We start from the raw sequence: 20,734 nt of genomic DNA on the forward strand, positions 1-20,734 counted from the left end.
TACATTTTAAGTGTAACTAAACCCCAAATCACCTGTTTGAATAAGTTATTTAGGGTTGTATCTTTATGTTTTTTATTCAACTGTATATATTTCTGTGTTTTTTGTTTAGTACTGCTAAAACTGTCAGTGCTCCTCAGGTTGACCGCTGCCTATAAGCAGTTGGATTCTGTTAAAAAAACAGTAAAGAAAAAACTAAATAGCCAAAAACACAAAGGCTTAATGAATATTTTTTTCTTTCCATTGGCTACGGTTGTGATACATCTGAGCAGCCGTGTTTTATCTAGCAAAAATGCAAATTCTAAAGCTTCAGATTCATGTCACACGTGCATCCAATCACGTTTGGAACCGCTTCCGAAAAAGTAAATTCAGTCTAATTCCCGTCTGTGGTTGCAGCCAAACGCCTTTCGTGATTTATTCCTGCATAAAACAGAACTATGTAGCCCAATGAATAACTTTATATAACCAACATTACAAAACCCTGTAAAAGCTCCCTGTGCTTAATAAGTAAACAAAGCCCATTTATACAGAACATTTCACAAATAAGAATTACAAAAAAAAAGCATTTCGGTTTCCATCCAGGGAATGCACATTATAATCACCGAGGTGTGTTTGAGTTCAGCTCAACATACAGTGGCCTTATACAAAACATTCACCATTGCCATGGTGATATTGACAGAAAGAGACAATCTAATGAAAAGTAAATCAGTTTCGACAAAAGAAAACTTCTTCTCCAATCTACTAGAAGTGTCAGATAAAAAAAATTATTCTTCCAAAAAACCCATTGTTACTTTTGTGGTATTTGTTACCATGGTGATTTACTCCAGGTGGGCTGCGTTCACATTGCAGCCTGAAGTGACCCAATTCCGATTTTTTTGATGTAATTAGACATGTATCTGATCTTTCCATGATACTCTGAACAACGGATTCGAAACCGATTTTGGCCACTTGGATATCCGATATGCATCCGATTCGATGTGACCTAACATCCAGGTCACATTCATCCGACCTGAACGTCACTGATACTCAACAAAAGTCACTACTCTGCGTTCTGATACACGCAAGCGGGAAGAAAAACAACAACCATGGCCGACTATAACGAGGATGAAGTTGTTAACAACTTCAAATGTGTAAGCTGTGCTTCATCGTTAGCCTCCATGTTTACTTCCGCAAACTCGGAGCACTTCTTCTTTTTATGGCTGTTGGCAGAACACTGAGAACGCTGACGTTATTGCGCCCTCTACTGCGCATGCGGGACACTTTCAGGTCGTTTGCCCGTTCACACTGGAGAACACACACAGGTCGCATATCTTTGGAAGTGTGACCGGCCACGGCAAAATAATTCAATTTGACAAAAAATCTGAATTGGGTCACTTCAGGCTGCAGTGTGAAGACAATTTATACTAAGCTGCCATAATAAGCTGCTGGGAAAAGTAGTTTCCAGAAACTCTGCGTTTAAATACTCCGAGTTTTTCTGGAATGCCCTCGGATCTCTGCTTGGCCACCACTCAACGTTGATCTCACCATAAAAGATATTTGTTTATCATGCAGAGGGCAGGGCCGTAATTAAGAGCTAAACAAACTAATCACGTCAAACCACCGCGACAGCTGAGTGCACACAGGAGCTAGGCGCACCAAGCACACACTGCACATTAGCGGGTTGGGTCCCAGCGGTGTTTGCTGTCTGCTGTGTATTTTTGCTGCCTTTCGAAACGATGGCAGCTATTTAGCTGTATTTATTTGAACCAGGACCACACAAAGATCTCCCTCCTACAGCGGGTTAATCCAGATCGAGACCAAAATGTTTATTCAAAGAAAGATTTCAGCGCACTTGTGGTGTCGCGGGTCCGGCACAAAGACTTCAATTGTCAGCTAGCTCTTTGTTTAGTATTTGGTATCCCAGGGAGCTGAAATGACCTCAAACACTTCCAAAGTGTGTCCCTCTCCTCTGGGATTGGTCGTCTGACACACTGTATTAATATGCGCCGCATGCCTCTGCTATCCCTGAAACTGAACTCTGCCGCAGAGCTGAAATCCAAACATCTACGCCTGCAAACTCAATGGTTTGTCAATTGATAGCAGAGCAGCATCACGAAGTGTCGAGGTTTGGTGAGACAGCTCCCACTGTCACTTCCTGTAAAAACAATAAAACCAAGTTTTCTTTGTCTTCTCATTCCTGACCGCATTCAGGTGGACAAACTTCCAGATCCCCTGAGCCAGATTTTCCATTGACAAACCTTAAGTGATATTCCACACTGCTCCTCGTTCTCTTTTCATTTTTTTCCCTCCCATCTCTCTCTCTCCACTGAGTGCCGCTGAAAGGTTCGAAAGAAGTCGTGGAGCTCCACGTTTATCCCAATGGCAGTGGACGGACAGGCACAGCGACTCTCCTGGAGTGATGCACTCCAGACGTTCACCTTGGCCAGCAGGTCCGCCAGAAACTCAACGACATCAACAGCCGATGAAACGTCGCCAAACCAAATCCAAGAATACAGATGCTCGAAAAATCATTTCCCGTTTGATGAAGAAATATGATTCCTGTAGCATAGTGAAGTAATCGGTTACCTCGCCGTGAAGGATGTTTCGCGGACTCCTGTTTATTAAAGTCAGCCTTTGTCTTGTCTTTAGTCTAGATTTGAAGGAGTTCAGTGTTTCAGCTGTTTTAGTTTGTTCCAGAGTTTTGGTGGATAGAAGCTGAATGTGGCTTCTCCACGTTTGGTTCTGTTTCTGGTTCTGGTCCTGGGGATGCAGAGCAGAACCAGAAGACCTGAGAGGTCTGGATGGTTGATACAACAACAGCAGGTCTTTAATGTATTTTAGTGCTAAACTGTTTAGTGATTTAAAAGCTAATAGCAGCATTTCAAAGTCTGTTTATATTACTGAAGCATTTTGTAGACGCCTAAAGAATTTGTCCAAATTCTGTCAGAGATTTGAACAGAAATAATAATGAGAAACCAAGGAGACACCGAAAGGTCAGCAGTCTGGTAAATATATCAGACTTTGATTTAAAAAAGGTATCGGTATCGTTATCTGTATGGTTATTGGTATAGTTATTGTTATCCTTATCAGTATCTGCAGTACAGGCGATACAGGCCCTGTACTTATTTGATTTTGGACTGATTTGCTCTACAAAACGTATATCTGGAAATGGTGTCCTAATTGAATGATTGATTTTGTTGTTGACTATGCAGTAAGAGTTGAAAAGGAAAAACGTCCAGGTTTTATATTGTGGCGTCGTCCTCACAGTGCAGGACTGGGTGAGAAGCACATGGTTGAGTTGAGCTCCACCGCCTCCGTCTCAGTTGTTTCCAGTTCTTCTGAGCTCCTAAGCCAGCCTGGCTAGAAACCTGCAACAAATTAAGAGCTCCGTTCTAAAGATGATGTAACTATATACCCCAGTGGCAACGCTAAAGACTCTCAGAGGCCTAAAGTCTAAAAGAATTATGCTTAAAAAAAAAAAAAATCATTTTGGTTTTCAGCTGCTGCCTCAGAGCAGTCTGTAGCACAGACCTAGAGGACTTAGAACTGCTACTAAGATGATGTTTCTAATTTTGTATGCAAATGAAAGCCCATGTTGACTGGAAGCATCTCAACATTTCACTGTTCAAAATGACTGTAAGACAATGTTGCCGTTTTATTCCTGATAAACTAAATTAGGCACCATCATATCCCACCAAGGCTGGCTGGAGACACATATGTTCGCCGTCGTATGTTTCATATATTTCAGAAGAAACAAGCAACACTTTTGTTCTGGGAGAACTTCTTCTTTTTTTTTTTGCGGCGCTAGTAGCTCATATTTTTTGTGACAGTAGGCAGACAGGAAAGAGGGTGAGGAGAGGGGGGGAAGACATGAGGAAAAGGTCGTCGGGACCAGGAGTCAAACCCGCAACGTCCGCATCGAGGACTAAGGCCTCCAAACGTGGGGCGTGCTAACCCCCTGCGCCACCATTGCCATTCTCTTTTAGCTCTTGTTAAAAACGCTGGGAGTTTCCGGACTCAGCATTATTCAAAAATAACCCTGATGGCAGCACCAAATGACATGACTGTTGTTTTCACATTCTGTGGTGTCACCAGTTGCCCTTTTACCCATGCGTCTGCGTCTTCTGAAGCTGATGTGACTCGCATTTCCGTGAGGGGTTAGCACAAAGTCACGTACTAAAATGTTGGTTTTACCCAAAAAGATTGGGCTGTTAGGGAAAGTCGCAATGTATCACAGCCCTGCAGTCGCTCAGACGGTTCCTAATTGGAGCGAGTGCATCATCGTCCCACATCCACCGCCCAGAATAAATGGGAGCTTCTTCTTTCAACCTTAATATCAGGGAACAGTTGTTCACCCTACGGCACTAGCTAAATACAAACACTTACCGTAAACAATTGTTTGGAGCTTGAGTTCTAGTAATTCAGTTACAAACGACTTGTGGAGTTTAAGTAGACCAAATTAGCTCCATAGAGGATTGTTTTATAGAAGCTAACTGTCTAGCAGCAAGTAGTCAAATAATAAAGAGTCTGTATTCTGCGTTTTCTAGGCACATAGTGCCATTTTTATAACACAATCAAGCAACTATGTTACCTTCTGTTGTTATAAAACTGCTGTTTATATCAAATATTACTTAAAAGAAATTAAACACCTTGAAATTGGACCTCTGTCTTTTTAAGAAGCTCCTGCTCTTTCTGAAACTCCGCCTCCAGTAAGTACTCACAACATGGCTCCTCTATTAACCCTTTAACAAAGTTTTTACCAGCATATAATGAGCTCAACAGAGGCCAAGCTCCACCAGGTGTTTGCTGATTGCTGCTGGCTAGTCTGAAGGAGCTGAGTGGGGGAGCTGCAGGCGAGGGCTGCTCTGGGAGGCTCAGAAGCTTGGAAAACTGTGTCTAAGGAGGCGGGGCTAGGTCCACCCGGGTTTTTGCAAAGCTGATTGGTTGGAAACACGGGAGATTCAATGATTCCTTAAACATACATGAAAGAATCAAGGCTACACCCCAGGCATGACCATGATGAAGGAACAACATTGTAACATGATGAAAAGCAAAATAAAATAACAACAAAACTTTGCTCTACAACTTTCTGTGGAAACAGTCCAGAGCTTTAGGAAAAGCTCCTGTGGTACAGAGATTCTCTCTTGTTTCCTTTGTCTCTGCTAACGTCCTGCACTTGGTAAAGCCGCTCTTTGTTTTTTCTTCTTCACTGGATGACAGTGTTCATCCACTCCTCCTTTACTCCACGTGCGTTTCAGCAGCAGCCAGTATCTTCCTCCTGCTGGAATCTGTTCCAGGAACAGCGGTTCCAGGTAGCGCGGTGTTACTGCGGCAGCGCCCCGGTCCCTCTTAAAGCTGACCTCAATTAATGAGAAGGCACGTGGCACGCTCCAGGAAACACAGCCCCGTCCTGCCAGCAGTTTGCTCTAATAGGAATCCATGCGGTGACATGTTGGCAGCGATGCAGCGAGGCGGGAGAGAAACATTATTCAACAATGTGTTTTTCCACTGAATCTTGAAAAAGGGGGATAGATCGGTGCTGGGATCAGGAGGATTATTTAAAAAATTTCTTTTTTTTCTTTTTACTGTTTGTGCAATAATTTCGTGTCATAACATCATGCAGCTGAACATTAATGCCCATCTAATTGAAATGTAGTCCCAGTTAGAGTCTGATTGTAGTTAAATCTATGGGGTTTTTTTGGTTGTTTTTACCACTGTGGCATTATGTCTTCTAATGGTGTCACCCAATACATGGTTGGGGGATTTTGGCCGTAACTCTGTCTGGTTCTGTCTGTCTGACTTTTACACGTTGTGGTTGCTGCAAGCTGTGATCATGCAGGGCAAATGAAATACAAATTGATTTTACATCCCCATCTGTCTTCACAGCTGCCCTTGTAGAAAAACAGCCAGAGCCAGAGCTCACCAGTGAGGGTTGTTCAAGGAAAGCAAACCAAGTTTTCCATAAAAACTGCCAGGGTCCCATAAATCCACACGGGAATATGTCCGTCGTCCAACGGGTTTTTTTCTGCTGCATTTTTCACGTCTCGATTTCTGAAGATGATTGAATGGAGGTTAGGTTTTGTTTTGGTGTCATTATGCAGCAGTCACCATGATTGTAATACTTTCAGAATAGAAGTTTTTCTGTGGCTTCAACATTGTTTTAACATGATCGCGTCTTCGCCTGTTCTTATAATATTCCTCTATCATGTGTTTTTCAGTCACCTATTATCATTTTATAGCACAATCAAGTAACTATGTTACCATCAGTTGTTATAATCAGCTTTGCCACAGCCAAACTCCAAACTCAACACCCGGACGTTGTTATTGTGTCTTGTCTCTTGTCTTGTCTTGTCTTGTCTCTATGCTGTAACTGCGAAGTAATTTCCCTGCTGGGATGAATAAAGTACTTCTATTCTATTCTATTCTATTCTATTCTATAAATCATATGTCATCAGGTCATAGTCATTTTTTTTTCAGTCATATTTAAAATATGAGTGAAAAGAAATTTGAGTTTGTAATTTAACGCCTTGAAATGGGATCTCTGTCTCTTTAAGAAACTCCTGCTCTTTCTGAAACTCCGCCTTCAGGAAGTCGTCACAACATGGCTCCTCTGTTAGTCCTTTAACTTTTTTCTTTTCTTTTTTTTTTTTACCAGCGTTGCACTGAGAAGTAGCTCCTATGATGAGCTCAGCGGATGTGCTGATTATTGCTAGCTAGTCTGCAGGAGTGGAGTGGGTGGGGGAGGGCTGCTCTGCCAGGTGGACGTTTGGAAAATGCAGCTCTGAGGAGGAAGGTGATGCTCGGTTCCACCGCCGCTGAATGGTTGCCATGGGAGATTGAAGCATTTCTCCAGCATACACTCCAGGTCTGTTTTTGATGAGGGGATAACATCACAACACGACGTAAAGGTCGAAGTTGTTGACTTTAAATAATACTGCGAAAAATACTATATATATACACCCGCTTCGGATGTTATCATCCCATAGAATGGCGATTATATATATATATGTATATATATATATATATGTTTATCAAAAAAGTAAATGCATTTTGAATAGTAATCTCACAGCGGAAGATATCGTATACCCAACAACCCGTCTGATGTTTTGGATGTTTGTGGATAAAGCTATATAACACACACAGATGTACATTTATAATGGGTACAGTTGCAGATTGCACTGATGGCAGCATGTTGTTCCTCTATGTGCACCAGCCATCTGAGGAGGTGGAACAGGAACAGGAAATGATGAACTACAGCAAATCATCCTTCAGCTGCCAAGTTCAAACCAAATGTTAGTGGAAGTGCATGGCGGTTGTGCCTTATTGGAACATTGAGTTTTCAGTTTAATGGACTCTAGAAAAGGTTCTTATTTTATCTTTGACACGTCCTGCACTGATCTAAACATAGACCCAGAGCGTGACTGTGTGTCTGTGGTCTTCCCTCATCTTCCCTGATCCTCCTGTTCCCCAGCTGCATCACGTTCCCCTGGTTAGTTGCTCCTGTCTGCTCCTCATCTCAGCTATTAAAAGCTTGTCTGGTCTCGTCTCCTGGCCCGATTCTTTCGTGACGTTCTCGCTGGTCTCAGTAGCTGCTTCTCCATAACAAATGAAACTTTGTCCATACTCTGCTAATGTCGAAGTGACACAATTTTGCAATAGCGGTGTTTACATTAAACAGGAAGTGTAAATAAATTAGCACATATTACATCATTAAGAAACATGCATACTCCAACTACTTCCTGTTGTCGTCTTCTTCTTCTTCGTGGTTTCCGTTCATTAATTTCACAAAACAACCCACCTGTCCTACTGTCAAAAGTTATTGGGAAAAAAAAAAAGTTTGTCCCCCCCCCCCCCCCCCAACACGTTTTGTGGTAAATAAAAATGCAATTTTTTGTGTTCCAGTCAAACTGCGACGGAAAACTTTTTTTTCACATCAAACAGCATCCGGATGTCGCCTTTGGCGCAAACCACGAAGAAGACGACAAGAAGTGGTTGGAGTATGACGGCGTAGGATTTTTTATTAATGACATACATGTGATTTTATCTGTGCTTTTATTTAAGGGGAACATCACAATTGCAAAATTGTGATCCCGTCCCCCTAAATTAGTGGAATATTGATGGAGTTTTGTGGACATTTTTCAACAGAAGCAGCTACTGAAACTGATTCTTGGCTCTGCAGCATTTTGTCCTTTGAGCTGAAACTAAATCAGCTGTTCCCGTTATAATTACCGTTAGCCTTCCTTCATGCCACCTGATGATGGTTAAATTATGGCAACTTACTTTGAATAGATCTTAAAGGTAAAGTTGCTTCTCTTTCGGAACACTCGTCATTCTTCAGACCCATCCATGTCAGGATGGAGAGAAACAAGAACAGACTGAATAATAAAACTGATGATAAGTTTTGGAGCAGAGCTTTGAATTGATTGGCTCTTTCAGAAAGGTCTTGCAGGTCATTTACCTGTCAGTGCTTCACCTCCTGACCCTGTTGATGTCAGAGGAACTTTAACAACATCCAGCTGAGAGCCGAACACCTCCACCCATGTTGCTCCTCGGTTGGATGGACAGGCTTGTTTTGGAAAAGTGAGGAAGAAAAACAGTTTCCTACCCCTCTGTGTTCCCCATGTCCCATCTATCCGTCCACCACCTGGAGCTATTTTCTCTTTAAATACTGATCAGACCTTGTGTTTCACACATCAAGGTTAAGCAGGAACAGATGGGGTGTGTTGACTTTGGTCAGGTAGAAACTATGTCCCAATTAAGAGCTGAAAGTTTTCCCTGCAGTAAAGAAACTTTCCACTGGATGGTGACAGAACAATCTGAAGTCACGATCTGAATGAGAAGAAGGAGAAATATCTCACTTCAATTTATCATATTTCATCTTTATACCACATGGCAGAGTGACTTTACTTCCCCAGTGACCATCTGATCCTGTGTAATCTGAGCAGACACCATTGGAGCATGATGAGGGTGGAGAATCTTTCTCTAAGTCCGTCCATCATGAGCCTGTTGGGTCTTGTTAAAAGTCCCAGGTGTTCCTGAACCGGCACCGTTCCTCCTGACCTTCAGAAAGCTCCACCAGAAATGACAAATCCTTCCTCAGACTGAAGATTATGTGGTCAAACTAAAAGTGACCGACTGATATTAGAGGGCTGTTAAACTGCTCCACTCTTCATGTCCTCTGTCTTTTGTCTTTCTCCAAGTCTGTCCTTCCAATCACCAAGTTTACAACAGAACCATGCAGAGTCTCTCTGGGGAACACTGAACTGATTTAACATGGGTCAGCTCTCTTGGCAGCAGCTCAGTGGCCGTAAGGTTTGGTCCTCTGTTCAGGATGTTGTAGTCGTGGCTTAAGCCACAACTGCCCTTCTCTCCTCTTAACCTGTTTTATCGCTGATTGCAAAGTCCTGAACTGCAGTCAAGTCTGGTTTCATCAGGTTTTCCGTTTTCACTTCAGGCTCAGGCAAAGCTGATTCAAATGACTGAGAAATCTGGCCCCAAAAACCGATGCTGGCATGATGTACTAGTCTCTGCATTTGGACTCTGATCTCTCATTGGAAAATCACTTCTCATTTAAGTGCTGTTTGATGAGCCCACCATACTTTGGACATTTAAGTCCAGAAGAACCCTCTGACTTGATCACTTGGAAGGAGTAAAATACTTTTCCCTTTTGCTAATGGACATTCTTCCTAATATTTCATCAAGGGATTACAGAAAATTAATTCCAAATGCAAACATGTCCAGCAACCAACATAAAACTCCCCCTGGTTCTGGACATGATGCGAGGTCAGATGACGCTGCTTATAGCAGCTTTAGCGACGTTAGCATTGTTTATGTTTCTACCTTCCAAATGTTGTTGTTGCTATGTCTGTCACGTTATTCACACAACCCGCAATTAAAAGTGCAAATTTATTGCATGGACTGAGGCTAAAGATGACCCAGGTGAGATATAGTTCGATTTTATGTTATAGTTTATGTGTACATATTCTTGCTGTAAATTATAGTGGCCATCTGAGAATAAAAATAGCCATGTTAGCACTGTGTGTATGCATTTATTTATAGGCTGGTGTTTTTCATTGGCATTCCAACTGAGCAGCTAAAGGTGGGCCAGTCAGTCAGGAACCTTCTCAGCCAAAGTGAAAAATTAGCGCCACGAATATGTTGGTTCAGGAACGGCTTGATGCGCCAAACATGACTGTCCTGAATAATCAGGAAATGTACTTTCCAAAAGAAGCAGAAGTATCAGACCATGGTCTTGTCATGCTTTCATTAGCGGTGATAACATGCTAGCCAGAGAGAAAAAGAAAAAAAAAAGAATGTAAAGATCCAGCCAAAATCTGTGGGTTAGAAAGGCATGAAAACACCTGGAGATATTACGCCGAGTTTTGCCTTGATCCCTGAATGCTGCCACAACCGAAGATGAAAGTACTCTGGCTGCGTGTCGGAAAACCCGTTGGGATTTGCTAAGTGTTGCTTCAACTGCTAAAAGCAACACAGGCCAATACCGCAAGGCGTTTGTCGGTCAACTGTCTGATGCAGGATCTTTGTGTGAGCCCGCAAACAAGACACTCGGCCGAGAGAGCGGTTCTGTCTCGCATTAGCGCGGCCTCACCTCTCCGCCGTGCTACGAGACGTCGGCCATGGTTTCATAAGGTGTCGGGTTCCTTCACATCACTCACTTTATCATGCTCGCTGCTATCAGGCGAGTGTTTTGTCATGCTGACTTATAAAGTAAGAGTGAGGAGGATTGGAAAGATGTTTCTCCAGCTTTGTCACATGAACTGATGTTGTAGAAAAGAATGAGGCAACTTTGCCAAACGGAGATCTAAGCGCAATAAAAATGAATAAGAATAATAATAAAAAAAGTTCAGACTGCAGTTCGTTTGGATCGGGGCTTAGGGTCTTTCAGTCAAGGGGAGGGAAACCTCAGTGAATAAAACCGAGAGTTTTTGTTTCAGAGTGGTGCAGAGTGAAACCTGTAGGTTTGTAGATCGGTTGCGTTCGGAGGTGAAGTGGCGTTTACTCTCGTTGCGTCCATCCTCTGAAGTTCACCAACGCCCAGGTCTGAAGCGTTTCCATTGACTTTCGGAGCAGCAGAGGCCTGATACCAGAACCGACTGCTTCGTCACCACAGGTGGAAACACTTTGCTTGGAAATGGATGTTTACATTTTTGTACCTTGTTCACATTAAGGCTCTTTGACGTTCCATAAAGCTAAGGAAGGGACTTCAGTTTTCCTGTAGATTGTTCAGAGGTCAGAGGTCAGTCAAACAAATTCTAGTTCTCTCAAGTTGAAGACAATGCCCAGGCCTTCTCGGGTGGGGCTATAGCTACTAAGTAATGCTCCAATCAACAGTCATGCGTAAGCTGATTTTAAGGAAAGTAATTTAGTTTTTTACATAAACACAGTCCTCCCTACTACCTCTGATTCAGCAGCTCTGTAAACGATGGATATTTCTCAGCCTTTCTAAACATGGGTGAAGAGAAAAGTTGTTTGGTGTGAACCTCTGGCCTCGGTAGCATGTTAGCTCAGCTGGTCAAGTTTCCTCATATGTAATGCCCCGTCAATTTAATTAGAGGTTGATTAATTTTCTTTTAACCCACTCTTTCCCAAACACAGCCCACACGGTGAGAAAAATGAGATTGGGTGGTTGGGTGGTTGGGCAGGGGGAGTTAGATCCTTTCATCCGTGCCTCAGGTCCGCGGGGTGAGGCCAGGCTGGCAGGCGCGTCCCTGCGGCCGCTCTGGCCTGATTCCCAGTGTTCACGGTTCTGTCGTTCTGTGTGGCGGACCTCGGGCCACAGCGGATTCTTCAGCGGTGTCGTCATTATCCGGTTCAGGACTCACCGGCCGCTACTGCTGCAAACTGGAAGCAAACCCTCCTCCTCCTCCTCCTCCTCCTCCTCCTCCTCCTCCTCCTCCTCCTCCTCCTCCTCCTCCTCCTCCTCCTCCTCAGGCCACAGGCTTCTATAATAAACTAATCACTTTATGTCAACATGGGCTGGGTGTTAGTTTTCCACATGCCTCAAAGATTTTCATGTAGCAGACACATGCTGAACTGTGGTGCTTTGCTCCCAGTGAAAGATCATTTATAAACTCCTTTTCCTTTTTTGGGGGGTCAGGTGGATGCGAGGGTGCAGAGGGGTGATTGGCATATATGCGGAAACAAATTCATTATTTGTATAAATAATGTGGCCCCGGTGCAGTGATTCCTTTGCTTATTTTTCTTTGCCATTCTGATTTCAGCTTTTTGGGGTTAGATTAGTGCTTTTTGTTTCCCTTTTCTTTTTTGTAAACCACCAACATAATACGACTGGTGTTCTATTCCCTTTGAAGATATCTCTCTTTAGACCCAGGAAAACTCCTGCTTTGGTAGCCAGATGTATGGCTGGTCCTCTGAAGAGAAGGCTGGACTCTCCGAGTTCTTCGTAAGCTTCTTACTAGGCAGGGTACGCTTTTACAAGTTTTTATATATTTGATATTAAGTTTTTTCTTGCGATTTCGGGATCTGACGGTCTGACGGGACACCCCTCTCTTTCTCCCGTTGTCCGACCGAGCCATCTGTCGCACTCTCCCTGAGAACTTTGCCAAGACCGAGGGAGGGCTACTTTCTTTTTTCCATTTGCTGACTTTTTTTGTCTCAAATGTGATCTGAATCTAGGTCCATTATGACCAACAACTGAAAACATAGCTCCCTTCCACAGTGGGCCACTGAATTTAAAGAATACAAAGTCTGGATGGACCTCTCCCACCTTCACATGAGAGAGCAGCAAACTCAACTAAAGCCTTCTCCAAGGAAATTGGACCCAGGTCACACAAACACGGCATACTTCAGTTTCATTCAGTCTCTGTGTGTGTGCATTATCCACTTTGCTGGGGGATTGGCTTTCAATCAGATTATGTGGAATAACAAAGGCGTGACAAGTGTTTTGTAACCGCATACGCTGCGAGAGTCACACTGTGGAGTTCAAGTACAAGTACTTCTGTGGGTTTAATGGTCTGAGTTATGACTGCATTGGATCTCTGGATGGCCTGTCAAACTCAAACCGTTGTGAGGGTTAGTGGGCTGCAACGTTTAGACATGTCCCAGGGCTAACGCATCTCAATCCAATGGCTTTCTCATTTCATCATGCAGTCAAGTTGTGCAAAGTCCTACTTAATGGCCTAATTATTTGATTTAGGTTTGTCAAAGCACAAACAGATCTAAAAGTTGCAGGACTCTGTCCCCTGAAGACTGGCTTTGTGCACCAGTACAAATAAAAGATCGAATGGAAACAAGAGGACTTCCCAGTCAGAAGTTCACTGTTTTTATTTTAAGCCCATTTATTCTACTGGCATCGGCTATGGACAGTGTGAATATCTGATAGGAATCAGATGAAGCCCAAACGTAGTCACAGATTCAGACTTTTTAAGGCTACGTTCTGAAACTTCTAACCAGCTGATAAAGAGCCAGTGTGTTTTAGTTCAGTTTTCAGTAAATTAGCTTCTCAATTCACATTTATGTCTCCTGTTGTAGTTTTTTTTTTTTTAAGTCTGCCTCTAGTTTGAAGCAAAATGTAAATAAAAAAAAAATGGAAAAAAAATATATTGCATATTTGACTAAACATTCAACGTAGAGTAAGCAGAGGTTGGCTGAGGTATGTGTAGGCCCCAGTCAGCTGCCCTAACCCGGCCCCCAAAACAGTGTTTTGTGGGGACCGAAGCCTGGTATGAAGCGTAGTATGTGTCAGGAAAATGGTCCACACAAGGTATTATATGGTATTATATGGTATTGTATGGTATTGTATGCAAACACACACACTGTCACTATTTCTCCTCCTCTTGCTCTCTACTATCTTGCTGCTAGCATAAAATGTTCAGGCTAGTTAGCATGGCTACTAATGTCGACAGATAAACGGTTTTCCTGTAATAGTGAGCTGTTTCCATTAGCACATAGAGCAGCGTGTACATGAGAGATTGATTGACAGCGCCAAGACCCTCCTCCTGGCTCTGATTGGTTGTTTTTGCATTTCTTCAGATTGCGATGCTAGCTCAGGGAGGAGGAGGAGATCGATCTTTTCACTCTCAACACAAACATGTAAAAAAACAAAAAAAACAAATTTCTATAAAAGTTACATACTGCAGCTTTAGTGTGAAATGAACCATTTCAGAGTTAATGAGTGAAAAAAGGAAAACAGAAACTAGCCTACTGTACTTTGATACAAATTAGCTTAGAATTAGCTTAGCTGTTACTGAATCAATTTCAGCTTCAATCCATAAAGTAATTCTCAAGAGATTAAGTATTTCTTGTGCATCCAGTCCCGAATATCACAAAAGCGTTTTTGATGCTTTATTAATTACATGCGTAATTGATTTAAACAGCATGCATGCACAAACACAGTGAGTGTGTGTTGCACGGAGCAGAAACCCTCCTGATTGGATCAATCCACTGCAGATTTACCTTTGGGCGGATTTGATCGGTAAACCAGCTGGCTGCGTTAAATGAAATCATGACCTGACTTCATCAAGCTGTAAACCTTCTCCCCACCCCCAAGTGATGGGAATGTGAAACCTGGACAGCTTTACGTTCCAGTTTGAACCCTAACATGTATACATATTTATCTGATGAGCGGGAGGAAAAGGAAAATAAAAGAACCGGGACTAACATCTGGAAGAGTGAGCTCCTGCGTTGGCAGCCGGTGCCCAAGTCGATTTCAGATTTATGGTCAAATTATGGATTTGGCTCCAGCTGGAATCATTGAATGATGTGAGGCCTCGGCTCTGTTGGCCTTGAAAGCTGGCTGCCGCGGCTCTGCCACGCCGCCTGCCAGCCCCCGCTGCAGCTCCACGCCGCTTCTCGGCCTCTGCTTTCATTACTCTCCGTGTTTGGGTTTTCGCTCTGGGCGTCGACTGTGTGTGTGCATTCGTGATTTAAATACTGACTGCCCTGTGATGGCATCATTTCGAAACATTTCTCAGGCTACTCATAAAAAGAAAGAAAGAAGAAAAAAAATGTAATTAGAGTGAAATTTCTTTCTATTTTTTTTTTTTTTTGCCTTCTCTGATTCACACTAACACTGGCAGATTGTGATTAAATCCTAAACGGAACGTGTTAACGTGAGAAGAACGTCCAGTCTCTCCTCGGGCCTCGCTCCGAGCCAAAACCACATTCCTCCAGCAAGTTCCCCGACTCTTACATCTGCCTGCATGGACGCAGTCTCACTTGACTGGAGCGAGGAATTTATTTAGCTTTTCTGTGATGAAATATTACTCAGACGCCGGGCCCCTGCGCTCCTCCAGCTCTTATTTGTGATCCCCCTGGCTGTCGTTATGTTATGAGTTTTTGGGGCTTCTGTTTTACTGTGCAGGCTGCTGCTGCTGCTGCTGCTGCTGCTGCTGCTGCTGCTGCTGCTGCTGCTGCTGCTGGAAATTATCTGTGACCTCACAGGACTGTGAGCAATATTTTATCATCTGGATTAGTTCTGTGTAAAGAAATCATCTTTGGTTCATACACTTGCACACATTTAACATTAAGCTTAAGAGTTATTTTTTATTTAACCCTGCTTCCATAGTTGAGGTTCGAGGCTGTAAACATTAAAACGGGGAAACCATCTTGCAGTGGGAAGGTAAAATAAAAAAGAAAAAGGTTTTGTAACCTTTCATTTGACGACTGACATGATACTGTCATAAACATAACACCTGTTATGAACATGAAGGAGTCTTTATGAATGTTTGACTGATATCATGAAGTGTCATTCAGTAAATAATGACACTTTTAATGCAAAGTTTGCACTTTAACATAAACGTTTAATGAAACTTTGCATTAAAGTGTCATTATTTACCGAATGAATGTTTGTGACAGCAGTCATAAACATTCATAAAGACTCCTTCATGTTTATGACAGTGTCATGTCAGTCTTATACACACCCCTTCCAATAAAGTGTTACCACATTTCCAGACTGATTGTTTCTGATCTGTTCTTGTATTTCTTTAGAGCTTTTGGCCTACTTCATGTCGTCATACAGGTGCTTTTTTAAAAGATTTGTTTTTATTGCAGACATCTGGCTGTAATGTGACCTGGGTGTTGCCGACGGAGCTGAACTCAGCGGTGATTAGTTGTGTCTGGATGGAGCCATGACTCCGTTATGACTTGTATGGGTTCGCTGGATTTCAAAGAGTCGGGCTCAACGTTTTACCTCTCGATATATAAAGAGCTCATTTATACACAACGTTTTTTTTTACTAAGATTATCTTTGTCTGACTTTAACATTTGTTACATGAGCTGAAATGTGTGAAATTAAAAACAAAACTAAATGTTTCCTAAAAACCAGAGTTTATTATTATTATTATTATTATTATTATTATTATTACTACTACTGCACTGGGTTACAAAAAATATATTTTGAATGTTGTCTATGTTTTTCCATCTGAATTAGGATTATTTTTGCGTCACTGAATTAAAAAAAAAAAATCACATCAATTTTTCTCTCTCAGGTCAGATTTGATTCTATTTTGATTTAGAGAAATCCGACCTTCTGACTAAATTGAAGACATTTTGTGACATCATCAGTGCACTTCCGTTCATTTTCCTCACCCAAAAAAAGGTTTTAGGAGAAAATAAATTGCTTTCTAACAGAGCTTCTTAATTAAATATTACAAACTCGGATTTCTGTAAATTGAATAAGCACATGTGAACTGAAAATCTCGTCTCCGTCTCTTTTCCGTCCTGATGGAGTCTCTCCTCCTGCTCGCCGCTCACTGATCTCAGAATCTCAGGAAACCGATCCGGATGTGAGAACAAGTCCTGCATTTTGATGCTCATGTTGCTCCACAGTTCAGAAAGTCGACCTGTTTGAGCAAAACCACTGTGGCTTGTGGATTCAGCTCATCAACATGACCCTAAAGCAGTTGAAAAACCCCACACAGTGTTTTGACTGTTGACTGTTATTGCTACAAGATGAAGACTAAACCTCAAACTGTGTTTCAAATCTTTTGCTATTTAGGGAAACGACGTATTAAAAGTAACAGCCCCACAAACAGCGTGACACCATCGAGTCAATACAATAAACTACTTTGCTGCACTTATCTAATCTGCAAGTATCTGTACTTCCTTTATCTGGATGTTGCGTTGAATTTTTTTTGCTCAGAAAAAAAATAACTTTAAAAAAATATATATTTTCACACACTCTTTGACTGCATGAATATATATAAATATATAAAAAACAGGTACAGATTTCTCTTTTTAATTCTGGGCTGTGGATGCGGGAGGAGGATGAACTGCTCTTACCTCAACGAGGCAGTGTCTGGGTAAATTGCAGGCTGTGCCAGACGCTGCGTTCTCAGACCGTCCGGTCCGACGGGGTAAAAGCAACGTTTTAGTGCCGGCTAACCTCCTCATGAAACAGGCGGCCACGCCGGCTTCAGAGGATGAAGTTTTCTGCTCAAAGCGGCTGCTGGTGACACCACAGAATGTGAAAACAACAATCATGGCATTCGCTGCTGGCATGGCGGTTATTTTTAAACGGTGCTGCAGCAGAAACACTGCCAACACCCAGAGCTCATTCATGGGAGCAGAAAAACGAAGCATTCATTAATGAAGGTCAGTCCAATTACCAAAGCACTGCATGTTTATGGAATAATAATAATAATACTAAAAAAGAACAGTTCTTCTTTAAACACCAAATGCTAAAGTTGTCAGTTTTATCTCCTCTGCTCTAAGGCAGTGAAAGATAACGTCCAAATCTCATCCTTAGAAAACTCTCAAACAAAAGTCGGTTCTGATCCCAAACGACGGGCTCAGGTTCCCCTGTAGACATTAAAACCGCGCTCAAGATCATGTTCCCAGAATTTCTTAAATATTTCCAAACACTCAATAAAGACATTCCAAGAAAAATGACAGCATGCATCTGAGAAAAGCATTTCACATTAGTGCAGGAAACCTGAAACGCCGTGACGGAACCAGCAGGATCCACCCCGAAAAGTTGCTTCATTTCTGTCAAGTGTCACTTTGAGTTGCTTTTTCAATCGTCTGACGATGAAGCAATAAAAAAATAAGAAGAAGAAAGAAAAGAAAAAAAAAACAGCTCAAGCATGACTGACCTTTTGAAATGGCAGCAGATTTGAAATGAAACCTTCAGTGAATCATTCAGTGAAGCTGAATGTGTAATCGGGTCAAAATGAATAATGAGCGAAAGTCCAGATAAACCACAGAAATGATTCTGTGTTGAAATCAACGTTTCACATCAGTTCCCAAAATCAGATGGTAGAAGACGTGTGTGGCAAGTTGTAGAGGAGAGAGTGAAGAGACGACCCGTAACCAGACATTTAAACTGTGTGAAGAGGAATTATTAAAAATCCTTCTACATGTATGCTTCAGCTTTATGAAATGTTTTAGAAAAATGGCTGACTTACTGGCTAAAGAGGGGATGAGGGGTCCAAACTATTATCAGCAGGGGATCAATAATTGTAATGAAAAAAAAAAGTAACATCGGTCATGACCCCACTGAATAAATATAGCTCCTCAAATTAAAGGTTGGGCTTTCATGATTATGCCTCTAATATTAAAAAGGCTTTTTGCACATCGTAATAGAGCTGCAAAAAAAAATGTCTCCACATCAAAACATTTAGAACTTAAGATGCTTTAAATTACTTCCATTACTTAGAAAATCTGTTTCCGATGTAACATGTGACAGTAATTTATTTATTTTTGTCAAAGTTACAAACCGCTGTACGTTATACAGCAGACATTCATAGGACATAAAGATTAAATTATGCATGATAGTGATCTAAAAGCCCAATAGGGAAACCGCCATAATAAATACAGATACATGCTAAGAGCTCTGTAGAACTGGACCTGTGAGGAGGAAGTTCTTCCTCACAGCCTGGAGGCCGTCTTCAGTCATCTTCAGTCTTGTTTGGTAAATAGTGAAGTTTAATCTTGTAAATGAAGAGAATCAGAAACGGAATATTAATATTGAGATGAAATTAGCTCAGAGAACAGCGGTTGTTGTATAAGCCTTCTAGATCTCTCGGGTCTTCTGGTTCTGGTTCTGGTTCTGGTTCTGGTTCTGCTCTGCGTCCCCAGAGCCAGAACCAAACGTGGAGAAGCAGCATTCAGCTTCTATGCGCCGCAAATCTGGAACAAACTTCCAGAAGACTGCAAAACAGCCGAAACACTGAGCTCCTTTAAATCAAGACCAGAACCCACCTGGTTGGAGAACATTGACCTTCATATTGATGTGTCTGATTTTAGCGATTGCTCTCGTCAAAATGTAATGTTTGCCCAGTCGTTGACTGTGTGGCGTTTTCTTCATAACCGCCTCGCTGCTGAAAAGCTTTGCACAAACGACCTTGACTGACTGATGGATTCATGTCTTACAGAAGTATCTTCTACGCATTCTGTCACTCGTCATGTTTAAGTGAAACCTTTTCCTGAGTTTGGAGATGTTTCTGAACTGTCAGATGGGGTCACCACGGCGACGACCTGCCCACACCCACACCCACCGACACCACCATCATGGCCTCCTTTCGTTCCTCTCCCTGTTCTCTCAGTTACAAGTGCAACTGAGCTTTATTTATTTATTTATTTATTTTGTATTGAATTGGCATGTGTTATAAGTTTCCCTTTAAAAAACCAAAACAAACAACAACAACGTGGCGATGATGCCCATCTGCCAAAAATGCCCCAGAATGTCCTCGTTTGGCCGCCGTCAGCAGCTACATGTGGTTCCGTGTAAGCATCAGCTCTCCCCATCTTGTTCTCGGCGGTTTCTGCTCTAGTTTATTATGAGGAACGGAGACAGGAAATATTTTTCGAGTGCCTTAGGTTAGCTCAACAAGTCGGAGGCAGAGAAAGTGGCTCCAAATGTGATTACAACAAGAAGCAGTCAGGCATAAGGTTCCACTTTCGTGATGAAAAGAAGAAGCCAGCTTGATTTCTGATTCTGAAGTTAATGGGTTTTTTTTTTTTTACTTTTATTTTAGAAATATCATGGAGACTCAGGGTAACTGAACTGTGCTTTGAGTAAATAAAATAAGTTAAACTGTGAAATGTCTATTTTTCTTCACTACCTAGGATATCATCTTCCTTTCTTGGAAGCTACATGTAGATTAATTTCTCCTTGTGGAAAAAAAAAAAAGGATTTATTTGTATCTGTAATTTGTGGAGCAATAATACATCTTTGACCTGCTGCCGTCTCTCTTGTGATTGGACCGGGATCACAGTATCCATGATTTGAGACTAGAAGCTCTGCTTCAGCAGACACCTGTGAAATCACAGCTGACCCAAAACAGTCCAGATGCTGAAACCATTCCAGGTCTGGACTGACTTCTTTAAACAGTCATTTTAATCTCTGCGATCTGACAGTTCGACCCAGAGCTTTCTGAGATGTTTGGGGTGAAGGATGGAGCTCTGATGAAAATATGGACATCCTTAATGGCCGTCTAATTACTCCGGCATGGGGGAGTCACGTTACCTCATCAACTGTGAGATTATTTTTAGAATGGCTGCAATTTTTCGATTTTATTTCTGCAGCATTTTACCTGCCGTTGACCTGAATTCATTTCTGGAAAATCAAGGTGGACAAGGTGAAATCTGGAGTGTGTAAAGCGTTGGACCACGAACCTCCGCCTGCCCACCGGCGGACCTGAGGTACATATGGAGTTCCATGAGTTCTTTCAAACCTTTCAGCAGCACACAGGGGACACACTGCTGCTGCTGCTGCAAAAAAAAAGAGATAGAGAGAATGGGGACACTATAAGCAGTGTGGAATATCACTTAGCAT

The sequence above is a fragment of the Xiphophorus maculatus genome, chromosome 21 (assembly GCF_002775205.1).
Source record: "Xiphophorus maculatus strain JP 163 A chromosome 21, X_maculatus-5.0-male, whole genome shotgun sequence".
In the NCBI taxonomy this organism is placed as follows: domain Eukaryota; kingdom Metazoa; phylum Chordata; class Actinopteri; order Cyprinodontiformes; family Poeciliidae; genus Xiphophorus; species Xiphophorus maculatus.